A 13,592-nucleotide genomic window follows, 5' to 3' on the forward strand; every position below is an offset into this window, starting at 1 on the left:
TCTCAAGCAGCATGGTCTCATACTCGTGGACCACGTCCGGAACGTCGCGGAGAAGGTTGGCGCGGGGCTCCCCACGTATCATGTTCTGGGGGATAGCCGAGCCAACGTACCAAGTAGCGGCGCGCAGGGCGAGGTGGAGGCAGCTTCGAACCGTGCGTTGGACGCTCAGGTTGGGGCTGAGCGGGCGGAAGATCGTGCCTGGCGGGCTGAGCAGATCGCGTCGGAGCTACGTCAGTCGAATCGGGAGCTATTATCTCGCCTACGGGGATTGGAGACGCATGTGCTTGGCTCTGCCCAGCAGGGAGATCGTCCGCGAGAGCGGGCGCCAGGGGCTGATGACTTTCTGGCGCGTCAGGCTCGTCGGGCTGGTCGCCCGACGCATGCTCCGTCTGCTGGCTCGAATCAGGAATCGTCGCAGGGAAGTACCGCTTGAGTCGCCCGACGTAAAACGTCGGGTGGAGTCTAAGTGACGACGGGATGTCCAAGGTGTACGCGTCGCCCACAGCCTTGGTTACACGAAAAGGACCGATGAAGCGTGGGGCAAGTTTGTTGGCGCCGAGGTTGGTCACGGCGGAAGCGCGGATTCCCTCGGTCGATAGGAGAACGCGATCTCCTATCTTGAATACATTCACGTTCTTTCGACCGTGCTTATCAGCTCGTTCCTTTTGCTTGTCCACTGCGTTCTGCAGTGCGTCGCGGACGAACCTTGCGATGGATTGCCTTTGCATGACGAATTCCGCAACTGCCGAGCGATCGGCAGGAAGCACCGAGGGTTTCGGTGTATAGTTTGCCGTGGTAACTTCTTGCTCACGAATCTTGCTGCCTGGATCGATCAAGTTCTGCGACGTCCATCTCGTTATCGGAGATGCAGTATGCCGAGGAGGCTCGATGGACTGCTTGGACGGAGAACGAGTCAGGGCGTTCGCACTAACTACACCCGAAGATAACCCTGAAGTCGAGTGCGCCGGCAGGCTTGTTGACACCGGTGAGGCTACCGGTGCGTGCTGAGACACCGGTTCACGTACCGGTGATGACCACGACACGGACACGTTGTCCCTAGAGCTGAGCGCAGCTTCAGCATCCATGTCGACCGAAGGAGGTTCTCCCCCACCAAGGGTGGAGCCGCCAGCATCCGTGGGGTGACCCACGACGAGAAGTGCCGGAACACGTGGGTGGCGAGCGTTGTTCACGAAGAACGGCGTCATACCCGTCGAGGAGTGCTCGGCGTTGTTGAGTGCGAACTCAGCCAGCGGTAGGAACGAGCTCCAGCTCGTGTACAAAGTTGCATAGCTTCGGAGAACGTCTTCAAGGACGCGGTTGACGCGTTCTGTTTGTCCATCCGTCTCCGGATGTGCCGCAGTCGACATCAGCAATTTGGCTTCCCAAGAGCTCGAAGAGGCGTGACCAGAACGCGGATGTAAACCGCGGGTCGCGTCGGACACGATAGACTCCGGCAGACCGTGTGACGAAAAATCACGTCGCCGAAGTGGGCCGCGGACTCTTCCGCGGTGATTGAGGCCGCCACCGGAACGAGATGGACCATCTTGCTGAAACGATCGACGAACACAAGTACACCCGTGCGCCCGGCTGTATCGGGCGGAAGACCGAAAATGAAGTCCATCGAAATGGAGCGCCAGGGTTCCGTGGCGACCGGAAGAGGGCGCAATAGGGCCTGAGACGTCGAAGACGGTTTGACTCGCTGGCAAGTTTCACATGTGCGGACCCACTTGCGTACCCACTTGTACATGTGCGGCCAATAGAAGTCTCTCGACAGAGCCGCGTACGTCTTCTCGCGACCGAGATGTCCTCCAGTCGGGGCGTCATGATACTCGTGGATTATGCGCGCACGTAGATCAGCGTCGTTTGGGACGACGACTTGAGGTCCATCGAACCTGTCGATGCTGTACTTGAGCAGATTGCCGTCCAGTCGATATCGATCAATCTGATTCCGCGTGGTCTTTGACAGGGCACTTAGCGTGTCACTACTAGGAGCACGCAGGTGCTTCATGATAACACCGTATATAGGGTCATCATCGTACGCTGTAGCAATCTCGTCGCCCAGCGGGAGCGTGGGCGTGGTCAGCGTCAAGTTGATGCCTGACGACACGCAGACCGCACATTCGTCGTCGTCCTCATCAGCGAGCTGATGTCCTAGCGCTTCACGGGGATCGTAGTCCGGACGCCGAGACAGCGCGTCGGCGAGAATGTTATTCTTGCCCGGCTTGTAGTGAACAACGAAGTTGTACTCGGAGAAGAAGGACAGCCAACGGGCCATCCGTTGCGACAAGTGAGGGCTCTTCATCGCTGTCCGCAGCGATGCGTGATCAGTGTAAACCGCAAATGACTGTTCACCGAGCGGGTACACTCTGAATTTGATCAGAGCGTACCGCATTGCCAGGAGCTCCTTGTCGTGGACTGGGTAATTCTTCTCGGCTGGCTTCAGTTGGCGCGACTGATAGCTGATAACGCGCTCGTGTTCGTCATCATCGAACTGCATCAGCGCACAGCCGATGGCAAAATCGCTCGCGTCGCAGACGCCGTGGAATGGCTTTGAGTCATCAGCAAGCTTCAGGATCGGCGCAGACGCCAAGCTCTTCTTCACCGAGTCGAATGCAGCTTGGTGGTCCGATTTTCACTCCCAGATCACGTCCTTCTTCAGCAGCGAGGACAGCGGCTGGATCAACTTAGCGTAATATTTCGTATACTTGTGCAAGTAATTGGCCATGCCAAGCCACTGACGCAACTCAGTGGGGCTTGTCGGCGTTGGCCAAGCACAGATAGACGGTACCTTCTCGGGATCCGCGCGCACACCGTTCTTGCTCACGTAGCATCCCAACACCGGAATCTCCGGCGCGCAGAAGACACATTTCTTCAGGTTTGCGTAGAGCTTGTTCTCTCGAATCACCTGGAAGACTTGTCTCAGGTGTTTCAGATGTACGTCCACGGCACTGAGGTTACCCTCAGCGCGGCTGTGCACGAAGATGTCGTCGAAGTAACTCGGCGCGAAGTCTCGAAGCGGGCGAAGCACATGGGAGACCATGCGATTGAAGGTGGCCGGCGCGTTCTTGAGGCCCTGTGGCATCACGAGTCACTCCCAGAGCATCCCGCTCGGTGTACTTACGGCGGTGAAAGGCACATCAGATGTTCTCATCAGGATCTGATAGAATCCATCGGTCAGGTCGATGGCGCTGTAGATGACGCTGCCAGCCATGGAGTCCAGTACCATATCCTTTCGAGGGATCGGAGTCTGCGCGGGGATGGTGGCATCATTCAACTTGTTGAATGCGTGAACGATACGCCATCCCCCTGTAGCTTTCTTCACACAGAACGTTGGACTGGAATGGGGAGAGGTACTCTCACGCACGTGACCCGCCTTTCGGCGGCCCTTGAAGAAGTCATCGATCGCTTTCACTTGATCACGCGGAAGTGGCCATTGTCTGGTAACGCAGTACTTTGTACCTGGCGCGAGGTCGATCTCATGCTGAACCCCACGATCCGCCGGTAGCTCGGCGGGGATCTCATCCGGGAAGACGTCGGCGTACTCGCAGGCGGTGTCGTATACGGGATTCACTGACTCCCGCAAGGCCTCCCAAGACTGCGTTTGGAATCGTTCCTCTCGAGCAGACTTAGGTTCAGCACCTAGCGGACGTGAACGCTCACTGTCCGTTGCGACCGCATTTGCTGCCTCATCCACCGAGACTGCCTCGGTGACCAAGCATACTTGCTCTACGTCTCCAGCCTTGAGGTCCCGGAGAAAGTTCTTCCAGGACAAGCCTGGAAGGCGTGTGATCGCCGCCGCTTCGCGCGGCGGGCTCGCGATTGCGATGCTGCGCGACCGATTCGGGCCTCCTTCCACGTACTCCAGCGCGCTGACCGATTCCATCGGCGGGCTATCGCTGGTCGTGTAGTCTCGACGAGGTTTCAGGCGTCGTCGCTTCGACTTCTTCTTCGACTTCCTCGAGCTTACGCTCGAGTCTGACGCACTGCTACTCGACGATGCATCACCCTCCTCTAGGCGCGGGAGACCGTACTCGACCGGGCCGGGAACACGCGGGAGCCCCTGCTCAACCGCGACATCGTTTGACGGGAGCCCAATCTGCTCGACCGCCGAATCGTTCGGCGGAACCTCTGCTCTACCGCCGTCTCGTTGTGTGGGAGCCCCTGCTCGACCACTGTCTCGTGTTGTGGGAGCCCCTGCTCGACCATCATCTCGTGTTGTGGGAGCCCCTGCTCGACCACCGTCTTGTACTGTGGGAGCCGCTGGCCAACCACCTCATCATCTACCTCGCAAAACCGCGAGGGCTCTTCGTCCAACAACGTAGCACAAGCCATGCAGAGAGGGCCATCGCTCCCTCTGTGCACTGCTTGTGTCGTTGCTGTTTTGTCGACGACTGTGACGTGGGGCCAGCCTCTTGGCGCCACAAAGAGGTGAGTGAAGACCTCGCTCACGTCGAATCCACGTCGACGCTTGACTGATTGGGCCAGCCAGTCAATCTCTGGCTGATATCGCGCAAGCCAAGGGATGCCCAGGATGCAGTCAAACGCGTAGTTCATCTCGATCACCAAGAAGTCGTCCTTGCTACGGAAGCCGTCGAACGTGTACGACAAAGACACGCCACGCCGCGCAACGCGGCGAGCCTTACCATCTGCGAGTTTGACTTGGATCTCGCCCGGACCATTCCGGACGCGGACGTTCTTGGGTAGTACCGACAAACACGACGCGCGAAAGAAGTTGTTGGTCGCTCCTGAGTCAAGGAGCGCGCGCAGTGGTCGCCGGGCACCGGTGACGTGGAGGCTGACAATGATCAGTCTCGAGTCGCCCGGCGTAGTGGTGGCATTAGTGTGTGCTTGGAGCACGGGAGGGCTCAAAGGTTGGGCTGCCACCGGAGGGCCCGGTCCTTCGTTAAAACCAGTAGGGCGCCCCGCACCTACTGGTCCTGGTCGTTTTTTGAATGAGCGACCGAGGAGTGTTTCGCGTCGACGTGAGAGACGACGGGAGCTGGCGCGCGGCACTCCGCCGCGCGATGACCCTTCTTCCCACAGCGGAAGCAAATGAGGGAGCGATTGCTTCGCCCAGCGCTGCCGCGGTAGGACCCGCGACGTCGATTGCTCGACGCGTTGATGGCGTCGATCTCCATGGGCTCGGGAGTAGACTCTCGGGCTTCCGCAGGTATGGCTGCGGCGTACGATGCAGCGACCCATGTAATCCTCGCGAATCGCGAGTGCAAACGCCTCCTCGAGAGAGGAGGGCTCAGCTCTGGTGAGGCAGTAGCGGGTCATACCCTCGCGCATGCCGAACACAAATACGTGAACTTGTGAGGCCATGTCGATTGGCTTGGTCACGATGCATGACGCCAGATGTCGCGTCTTCTGGACGTAATCACGCATGGACATCTGCCCTTGCCGCAGAGCGAAGAACTCTGCGCGAACGCGAGACTCATCTTGCGGGGGCTCGAACGCGAGGCGCAAGTTGCTCTGGAGAGTTTCCAGAGTCGGGAAAGCCTCGGGGTCGACAACCAGCTTCCCGAGGGCCCATTCTTTGGCCTTCCCGGTTAACCGAGAGAGGAGGAAGTTCATCTTGGCCGATGACGCCTCGATGCGTCGCGAGGCGATAGCGATGCCGATCTCGCGGAACCACCGGTTTAGCAGAAGCCGGTTTTCACCGGCGCCAGAATACGTAGACGTCTCCATCTTGACGACGTCATTCTGGGATGGACGCGAGGGAGTTGACACCCGCCGATTCGCATCGGCGAACTCGCGTTCCATGAACTCTTGTGCTGCAAGACGTTGCTGGTCGGGCGTCGCTGAGCTCGGCAGCGATGCGACGACAGCGTCTCCGGACACCGCCACGAGGCGGTGAAGCGCTTCCCACTCCACGCGAGTGAGATGGGGGAATGCAGCATGCTTTAGGGTCGCCCCGGAGATCTGGACTTGGCTCATAGTAGACTTGGTCGTTGGAAGGACTACAAGTGCTACCAGGTGTAACGGGGTAAGAGATACCGTTACTAGCTTACACTATAGTGCGGAGGAAGCTCGCAATAATAAAACCAAGTCTTAGGTTTGTGTCAAATTCAACTCTGATTTATTTAGGACCAGGGCGGCTACCCCTGGCCTCGTGTGAACCACTCAAACACATGTTTATATCTGATTGGTCAATAAGTGAGTCTGGCTCCTCACTATCAACCAATCAGATTATGACACCTTGGCACACACTACCCGTGTGCCACCTTACCGACTTATGTAATAACTAAAGAAATATCTACCTACTTATGTAATTGGAGTTGGGCCCATTACAGACAGGGTGATGGAGGTCACATGTGATGAACCCCGGTGTGTGAACTGGTGCATGGAGGTGGGGCTAATCGACAAGGCCAAGCACTGCCCCCTGTGTTTTCACCCTCGCGCGGAAGCGATGGCGCTGTTGCCGTCGCAAGCAGCATGCCAATGGAAAAGAGAATTCCATTGGTATGCTGACCAATTCCTTCTTCACCGACGCTAAGATTAAGCTGCGCAGCGCTGTCCGGCTCCTACTTGCGTGGTGCATGCGTCTACCACAGGCCAATGCGGCTGAGTTGGCTGGGGTGACGGAGGCGACGGTCCAAAACTGGTACGCATATTGCCGTGCAACATGCTCGAAAGAGCTACTCAAAGCTGATTTTAAGGTAATGTTGCTCTAATGTTGCTCTAATGTTGCTGTATCCACAGTATTTAACTTTTGTTGCGTGTATGTAGATTGGCGGCCAAGGCAAAGTTGTTGAAATTGACGAAACCAGCTTGGCCAAGAAACAGAAGTATCGCCGCGGTCGGCGATACGAGAAATTTTGGCTCTTTGGAGGTGTCGAACGAGGTAGTGGGGGTTGGTTTGGGCGGATTGTGTGCGATAAACGCACAAACGAGACTTTACTTCCCGTAATTAAGCGATTTATAAAGCCGGAGTACGTATTTAAATCTGTGTTACTACTTTCCGTTACTAACAAGTTCATTTTTGTGTGAGGCAGGACACATAACATGTCAGATATGTTCGCTAGCCACGTCTGCGACCGAGGAGGAAAGCAGCACACACTGGAGAGCAACAGGACGCTGCTTTAATGAATTATTCTCATAGTTGGGCTAACCATTCCGAGAACTTTGTAGATCCCAACACAGGTACCCACACGAACACGATAGAGGGCCTGTGGGAGACCCGAATCAAAAGACACATCAAGTCAATGAGAGGCATGAAAAGAGATCAATTGGACTCCTACCTCGACGAGTATATGTGGCGCTCCTGGTTCTTTCCCCCGAGGCCCACTGCAGGACAGTTCATGGGCGGTTTGGTTGTGGCAATAATTAGAAATGCATAAATCTAGTTCGTCAAATTAGGTGTTCTTTAATTTAGAAAATTATTTCTTAAAAGCGGGCGTGTTCTATGGGAGAGCCTGATAAGCTGCTAAAGCACTCATTGGATCTCCAACCGGTAAGCGAGCTCACCGTAGCTGATGCAAAACGTCTTGGGGTCTTTAAGGGCATGAAGGCCCCACAAAGCAATGTTTGTATTGTGGAGCGTGCGCTGTTCCTATGGCAAGAAAAACATTTGCAGTTTGCCTATGAGTATTACTACACGCTACACGCTGATCGAGTTCGATATCTAGCTGCAAGGGCTGTTACCTACAAACCATTGGGTGTTACCATGCAATTAGCCACGTATGTTCGGAAGGTACGTATTGTTTGATCGACCATGATCATCCTCGTGGACAATGTGATTTTACGGATCTGCCGCGATACCGACCATGACAAGCCGGTGGTGGTACACGCACTGTAGTTTTACTTTAGGGGCTTCAAACCCATGTCACATTTCTGAACGGAGATGCTCCGGGGACGATTTGGTGCGACCAAGATGATTAGCTGCTAAAGAAATCGATGATCTCCAGCCGGTAAGCGATCTCACTGTAGCTGATGCAAAACGTCTTTGGGTCTTTGAGGGCATGAAGGCATGAAGGCCCCACAAAGCAATGTTTGTATTGTGGAGCGTGCGCTGTTCCTATGGCAAGAAAAAACATTTGCAGTTTGCCTTTGAGTATTACTACACGGGTGGACGGTGTGATTTTACGGATCTGCCGCGATACCGACCATGACAAGCTGGCGGTGGTACACGCACTGTAGGTTTTACAATGGGGGTTTCAAACCCATGTCACATTTCTGAACGGGGATGCTCCGGGGACGATTTGGTGCGACCAAGATGATTAGCGGCTCTCCCATAGAACACGCCCGCTTTTCTAAATCTGACAGATTAATTCTAAATTTGAAAATAAAATTAAATATGAACAAACGATGTTACATGTGTGTACCACATTATTGGCACTTATTGATTTGGCGCGAGACTCACCAGGAAACAAGCCCGCTTTCCCGCCCAATTGAACACTACTCCGTAACTACTACACTTCGTTTTAGTATACGAATTGAAAATACGCCCGCCACGGCTTCCACTGCCACACAGTTTAACTCATTTTGCAGTCTCTCTCCCCAGTCACAGGCAGCCTCAATCCATGTCAGCTCCAGCCGTCGAAGTCCCTACCCAGCCTCGTACGCCGTACCAGTACCACATCAAGGACTCCAGTCTTTTTGCTATGGACAGGGTGATGGAGGTCACATGTGATGAACCCCGGTGTGTGTACTGGTGCATGGAGGTGGGGCTAATCGACAAGGCCAAGCACTGCCCCCTGTGTTTTCACCCTCGCGCGGAAGCGATGGCGCTGTTGCCGTCGCAAGCAGCATGCCAATGGAAAAGAGAATTCCATTGGTATGCTGACCAATTCCTTCTTCAACGACGCTAAGATTAAGCTGCGCAGCGCTGTCCGGCTCCTACTTGCGTGGTGCATGCGTCTACCACAGGCCAATGCGGCTGAGTTGGCTGGGGTGACGGAAGACGACGGTCCAAAACTGGTACGCATATTGCCGTGCAACATGCTCGAAAGAGCTACTCAAAGCTGATTTTAAGGTAATGTTGCTCTAATGTTGCTCTAATGTTGCTGTATCCACAGTATTTAACTTTTGTTGCGTGTATGTAGATTGGCGGCCAAGGCAAGTTGTTGAAATTGACGAAACCAGCTTGGTCCAAGAAAAAACGAAGTATCGCCGCGGTCGGCGATACGAGAAATTTTGGCTCTTTGGAGGTGTCGAACGAGGTAGTGGGGGTTGGTTTGGGCGGATTGTGTGCGATAAACGCACAAACGAGACTTTACTTCCCGTAATTAAGCGATTTATAAAGCCGGAGTACGTATTTAAATCTGTGTTACTACTTTCCGTTACTAACAAGTTCATTTTTGTGTGAGGCAGGACACATAACATGTCAGATATGTTCGCTAGCTACGTCTGCGACCGAGGAGGAAAGCAGCACACACTGGAGAGCAACAGGACTCTGCTTTAATGAAATATTCTCATAGTTGGGCTAACCATTCCGAGAACTTTGTAGATCCCAACACAGGTACCTACACGAACACGATAGAGGGCCTGTGGGAGACCCGAATCAAAAGACACATCAAGTCAATGAGAGGCATGAAAAGAGATCAATTGGACTCCTACCTCGACGAGTATATGTGGCGCTCCTGGTTCTTTCCCCCGAGGCCCACTGCATGACAGTTCATGGGCGGTTTGGTTGTGGCAATAATTAGAAATGAATAAATCTAGTTCGTCAAATTAGGTGTTCTTTAATTTAGAAAATTATTTCTTAAAAGCGGGCGTGTTCTATGGGAGAGCCTGATCAGCTGCTAAAGCACTCATTGGATCTCCAACCGGTAAGCGAGCTCACCGTAGCTGATGCAAAACGTCTTGGGGTCTTTAAGGGCATGAAGGCCCCACAAAGCAATGTTTGTATTGTGGAGCGTGCGCTGTTCCTATGGCAAGAAAAACATTTGCAGTTTGCCTATGAGTATTACTACACGCTACACGCTGATCGAGTTCGATATCTAGCTGCAAGGGCTGTTACCTACAAACCATTGGGTGTTACCATGCAAATTAGCCACGTATGTACGGAAGGTACGTATTGTTTGATCGACCATGATCATCCTCGTGGACAATGTGATTTTACGGATCTGCCGCGATACCGACCATGACAAGCCGGTGGTGGTACACGCACTGTAGTTTTACAATGGGGGCTTCAAATTCATGTCACATTTCTGAACGGGGATGCTCCGGGGACGATTTGGTGCGACCAAGATGATAAGCTGCTAAAGAACTCGATGGATCTCCAACCGGTAAGCGAGCTCACTGTAGCTGATGCAAAACGTCTTGGGGTCTTTGAGGGCATGAAGGCCCCACAAAGCAATGTTTGTATTGTGGAGCGTGCGCTGTTCCTATGGCAAGAAAAACATTTGCAGTTTGCCTATGAGTATTACTACACGCTACACGCTGACCGATTTCGCTATCTAACTGCAAGGGCTGTTACCCACAAACCATTGGGTGTTACCATGCAATTAGCCACGTATGTACGGAAGGTACGTATTGTTTGATCGACCATGATCATCCTCGTGGACAATGTGATTTTACGGATCTGCCGCGATACCGACCATGACAAGCCGGTGGTGGTACACGCACTGTAGTTTTACAATGGGGGCTTCAAATTCATGTCACATTTCTGAACGGGGATGCTCCGGGGACGATTTGGTGCGACCAAGATGATAAGCTGCTAAAGAACTCGATGGATCTCCAACCGGTAAGCGAGCTCACTGTAGCTGATGCAAAACGTCTTGGGGTCTTTGAGGGCATGAAGGCCCCACAAAGCAATGTTTGTATTGTGGAGCGTGCGCTGTTCCTATGGCAAGAAAAACATTTGCAGTTTGCCTATGAGTATTACTACACGCTACACGCTGACCGAGTTCGATATCTAGCTGCAAGGGCTGTTACCCACAAACCATTGGGTGTTACCATGCAATTAGCCACGTATGTACGGAAGGTACGTATTGTTTGATCGACCATGATCATCCTCGTGGACGGTGTGATTTTACGGATCTGCCGCGATACCGACCATGACAAGCTGGCGGTGGTACACGCACTGTAGTTTTACAATGGGGGCTTCAAAACCATGTCACATTTCTGAACGGGGATGCTCCGGGGACGATTAGGAGCGACCAACATGATAAGCTGCTAAAGAACTCGATGGATCTCCAACCGGTAAGCGAGCTCACTGTAGCTGATGCAAAACGTCTTGGGGTCTTTGAGGGCATGAAGGCGCCACAAAGCAATGTTTGTATTGTGGAGCGTGCGCTGTTCCTATGGCAAGAAAAACATTTGCAGTTTGCCTTTGAGCATTACTACACGCTACACGCTGATCGAGTTCGATATCTAGTTGAAAGGGCTGTTACCCAAAAACCGTTGGGTGTTACCATGCAAATTAGCCACGTATGTACGGAAAGGTACGTATTGTTTGATCGAACCATGATCATCCTCGTGGACGGTGGGATTTTACGGATCTGCCGCGATACCGACCCATGACAAGCTGGCGGTGGTACACGCACTGTAGTTTTACAATAGGGGCTTCAAACCCATGTCACATTTCTGAACGGGGATGCTCCGGGGACGATTTGGTGCGACCAAGATGATAAGCTGCTAAAGAGCTCGATGGATCTCCAACCGGTAAGCGAGCTCACTGTAGCTGATGCAAAACGTCTTGGGGTCTTTAAGGGCATGAAGGCCCCACAAAGCAATGTTTGTATTGTGGAGCGTGCGCTGTTCCTACGGCAAGAAAAAAACATTTGCAGTTTGCCTTTGAATATTACTACACGGGTAACGGTGTGATTTTACGGATCTGCCGCGATACCGACCATGACAAGCTGGCGGTGGTACACGCACTGTAGTTTTACAATAGGGGCTTCAAACCCATGTCACATTTCTGAACGGGGATGCTCCGGGGACGATTTGGTGCGACCAAGATGATAAGCTGCTAAAGAACTCGATGGATCTCCAACCGGTAAGCGAGCTCACTGTAGCTGATGCAAAACGTCTTGGGGTCTTTAAGGGCATGAAGGCCCCACAAAGCAATGTTTGTATTGTGGAGCGTGCGCTGTTCCTATGGCAAGAAAAAAACAATTGCAGTTTGCCTTTGAGAATTACTACACGGGTGGACGGTGTGATTTTACGGATCTGCCGCGATACCGAACCATGACAAGCTGGCGGTGGTACACGCACGGTAGGTTTTACAATGGGGGCTTCAAACCCATGTCACATTTCTGAACGGGGATGCTCCGGGGACGATTTGGTGCGACCAAGATGATAAGCTGCTAAAGAACTCGATGATTCTCCAACCGGTAAGCGAGCTCACTTTAGCTGATGCAAAACGTCTTGGGGTCTTGAGGGCATGAAGGCGCCACAAAGCAATGTTTGTATTGTGGAGCGTGCGCTGTTCCTATGGCAAGAAAAACATTTGCAGTTTGCCTTTGAGCATTACTACACGCTACACGCTGACCGAGTTCGATATCTAACTGCAAGAGCTGTTACCCACAAACCATTGGGTGTTACCATGCAATTCGCCACGTATGTACGGAAGGTACGTATTGTTTGATTGACCATGATCATCCTCGTGGACGATGGGATTTTACGGATCTGCCGCGATACCGACCATGACAAGCTGGCGGTGGTACACGCACTGTAGTTTTACAATGGGGGCTTCAAAACCATGTCACATTTCTGAACGGGGATGCTCCGGGGACGATTTGTTGCGACTAAGATGATAAGCTGCTAAAGAACTCGATGGATCTCCAACCGGTAAGCGAGCTCACTGTAGCTGATGCAAAACGTCTTGGGGTCTTTGAGGGCATGAAGGCGCCACAAAGCAATGTTTGTATTGTGGAGCGTGCGCTGTTCCTATGGCAAGAAAAACATTTGTAGTTTGCCTTTGAGCATTACTACACGCTACACGCTGACCGAGTTCGATATTTAACTGCAAGGGCTGTTACCCACAAACCATTGGGTGTTACCATGCAATTAGCCACGTATGTACGGAAGGTACGTATTGTTTGATTGACCATGATCATCCTCGTGGACGGTGGGATTTTACGGATCTGCCGCGATACCGACCATGACAAGCTGGTGGTGGTACACGCACTGTAGTTTTACAATAGGGGCTTCAAACCCATGTCACATTTCTGAACGGGGATGCTCCGGGGACGATTTGGTGCGACCAAGATGATAAGCTGCTAAAGAACTCGATGGATCTCCAACCGGTAAGCGAGCTCACTGTAGCTGATGCAAAACGTCTTGGGGTCTTTAAGGCATTAAGGCGCCACAAAGCAATGTTTGTATTGTGGAGCGTGCGCTGTTCCTATGGCAAGAAAAACATTTCCAGTTTGCCTTTGAGCATTACTACACGCTACACGCTGACCGAGTTCGATATCTAACTGCAAGGGCTGTTACCCACAAACCATTGGGTGTTACCATGCAATTAGCCACGTATGTACGGAAGGTACGTATTGTTTGATTGACCATGATCATCCTCGTGGACGGTGGGATTTTACGGATCTGCCGCGATACCGACCATGACAAGCTGGCGGTGGTACACGCACTGTAGTTTTACAATGGGGGCTTCAAACCCATGTCACATTTCTGAACGGGGATGCTCC

The sequence above is a fragment of the Phytophthora infestans genome, genomic scaffold, assembly GCF_000142945.1.
Source record: "Phytophthora infestans T30-4 supercont1.17 genomic scaffold, whole genome shotgun sequence".
Taxonomy (NCBI): domain Eukaryota; phylum Oomycota; class Peronosporomycetes; order Peronosporales; family Peronosporaceae; genus Phytophthora; species Phytophthora infestans.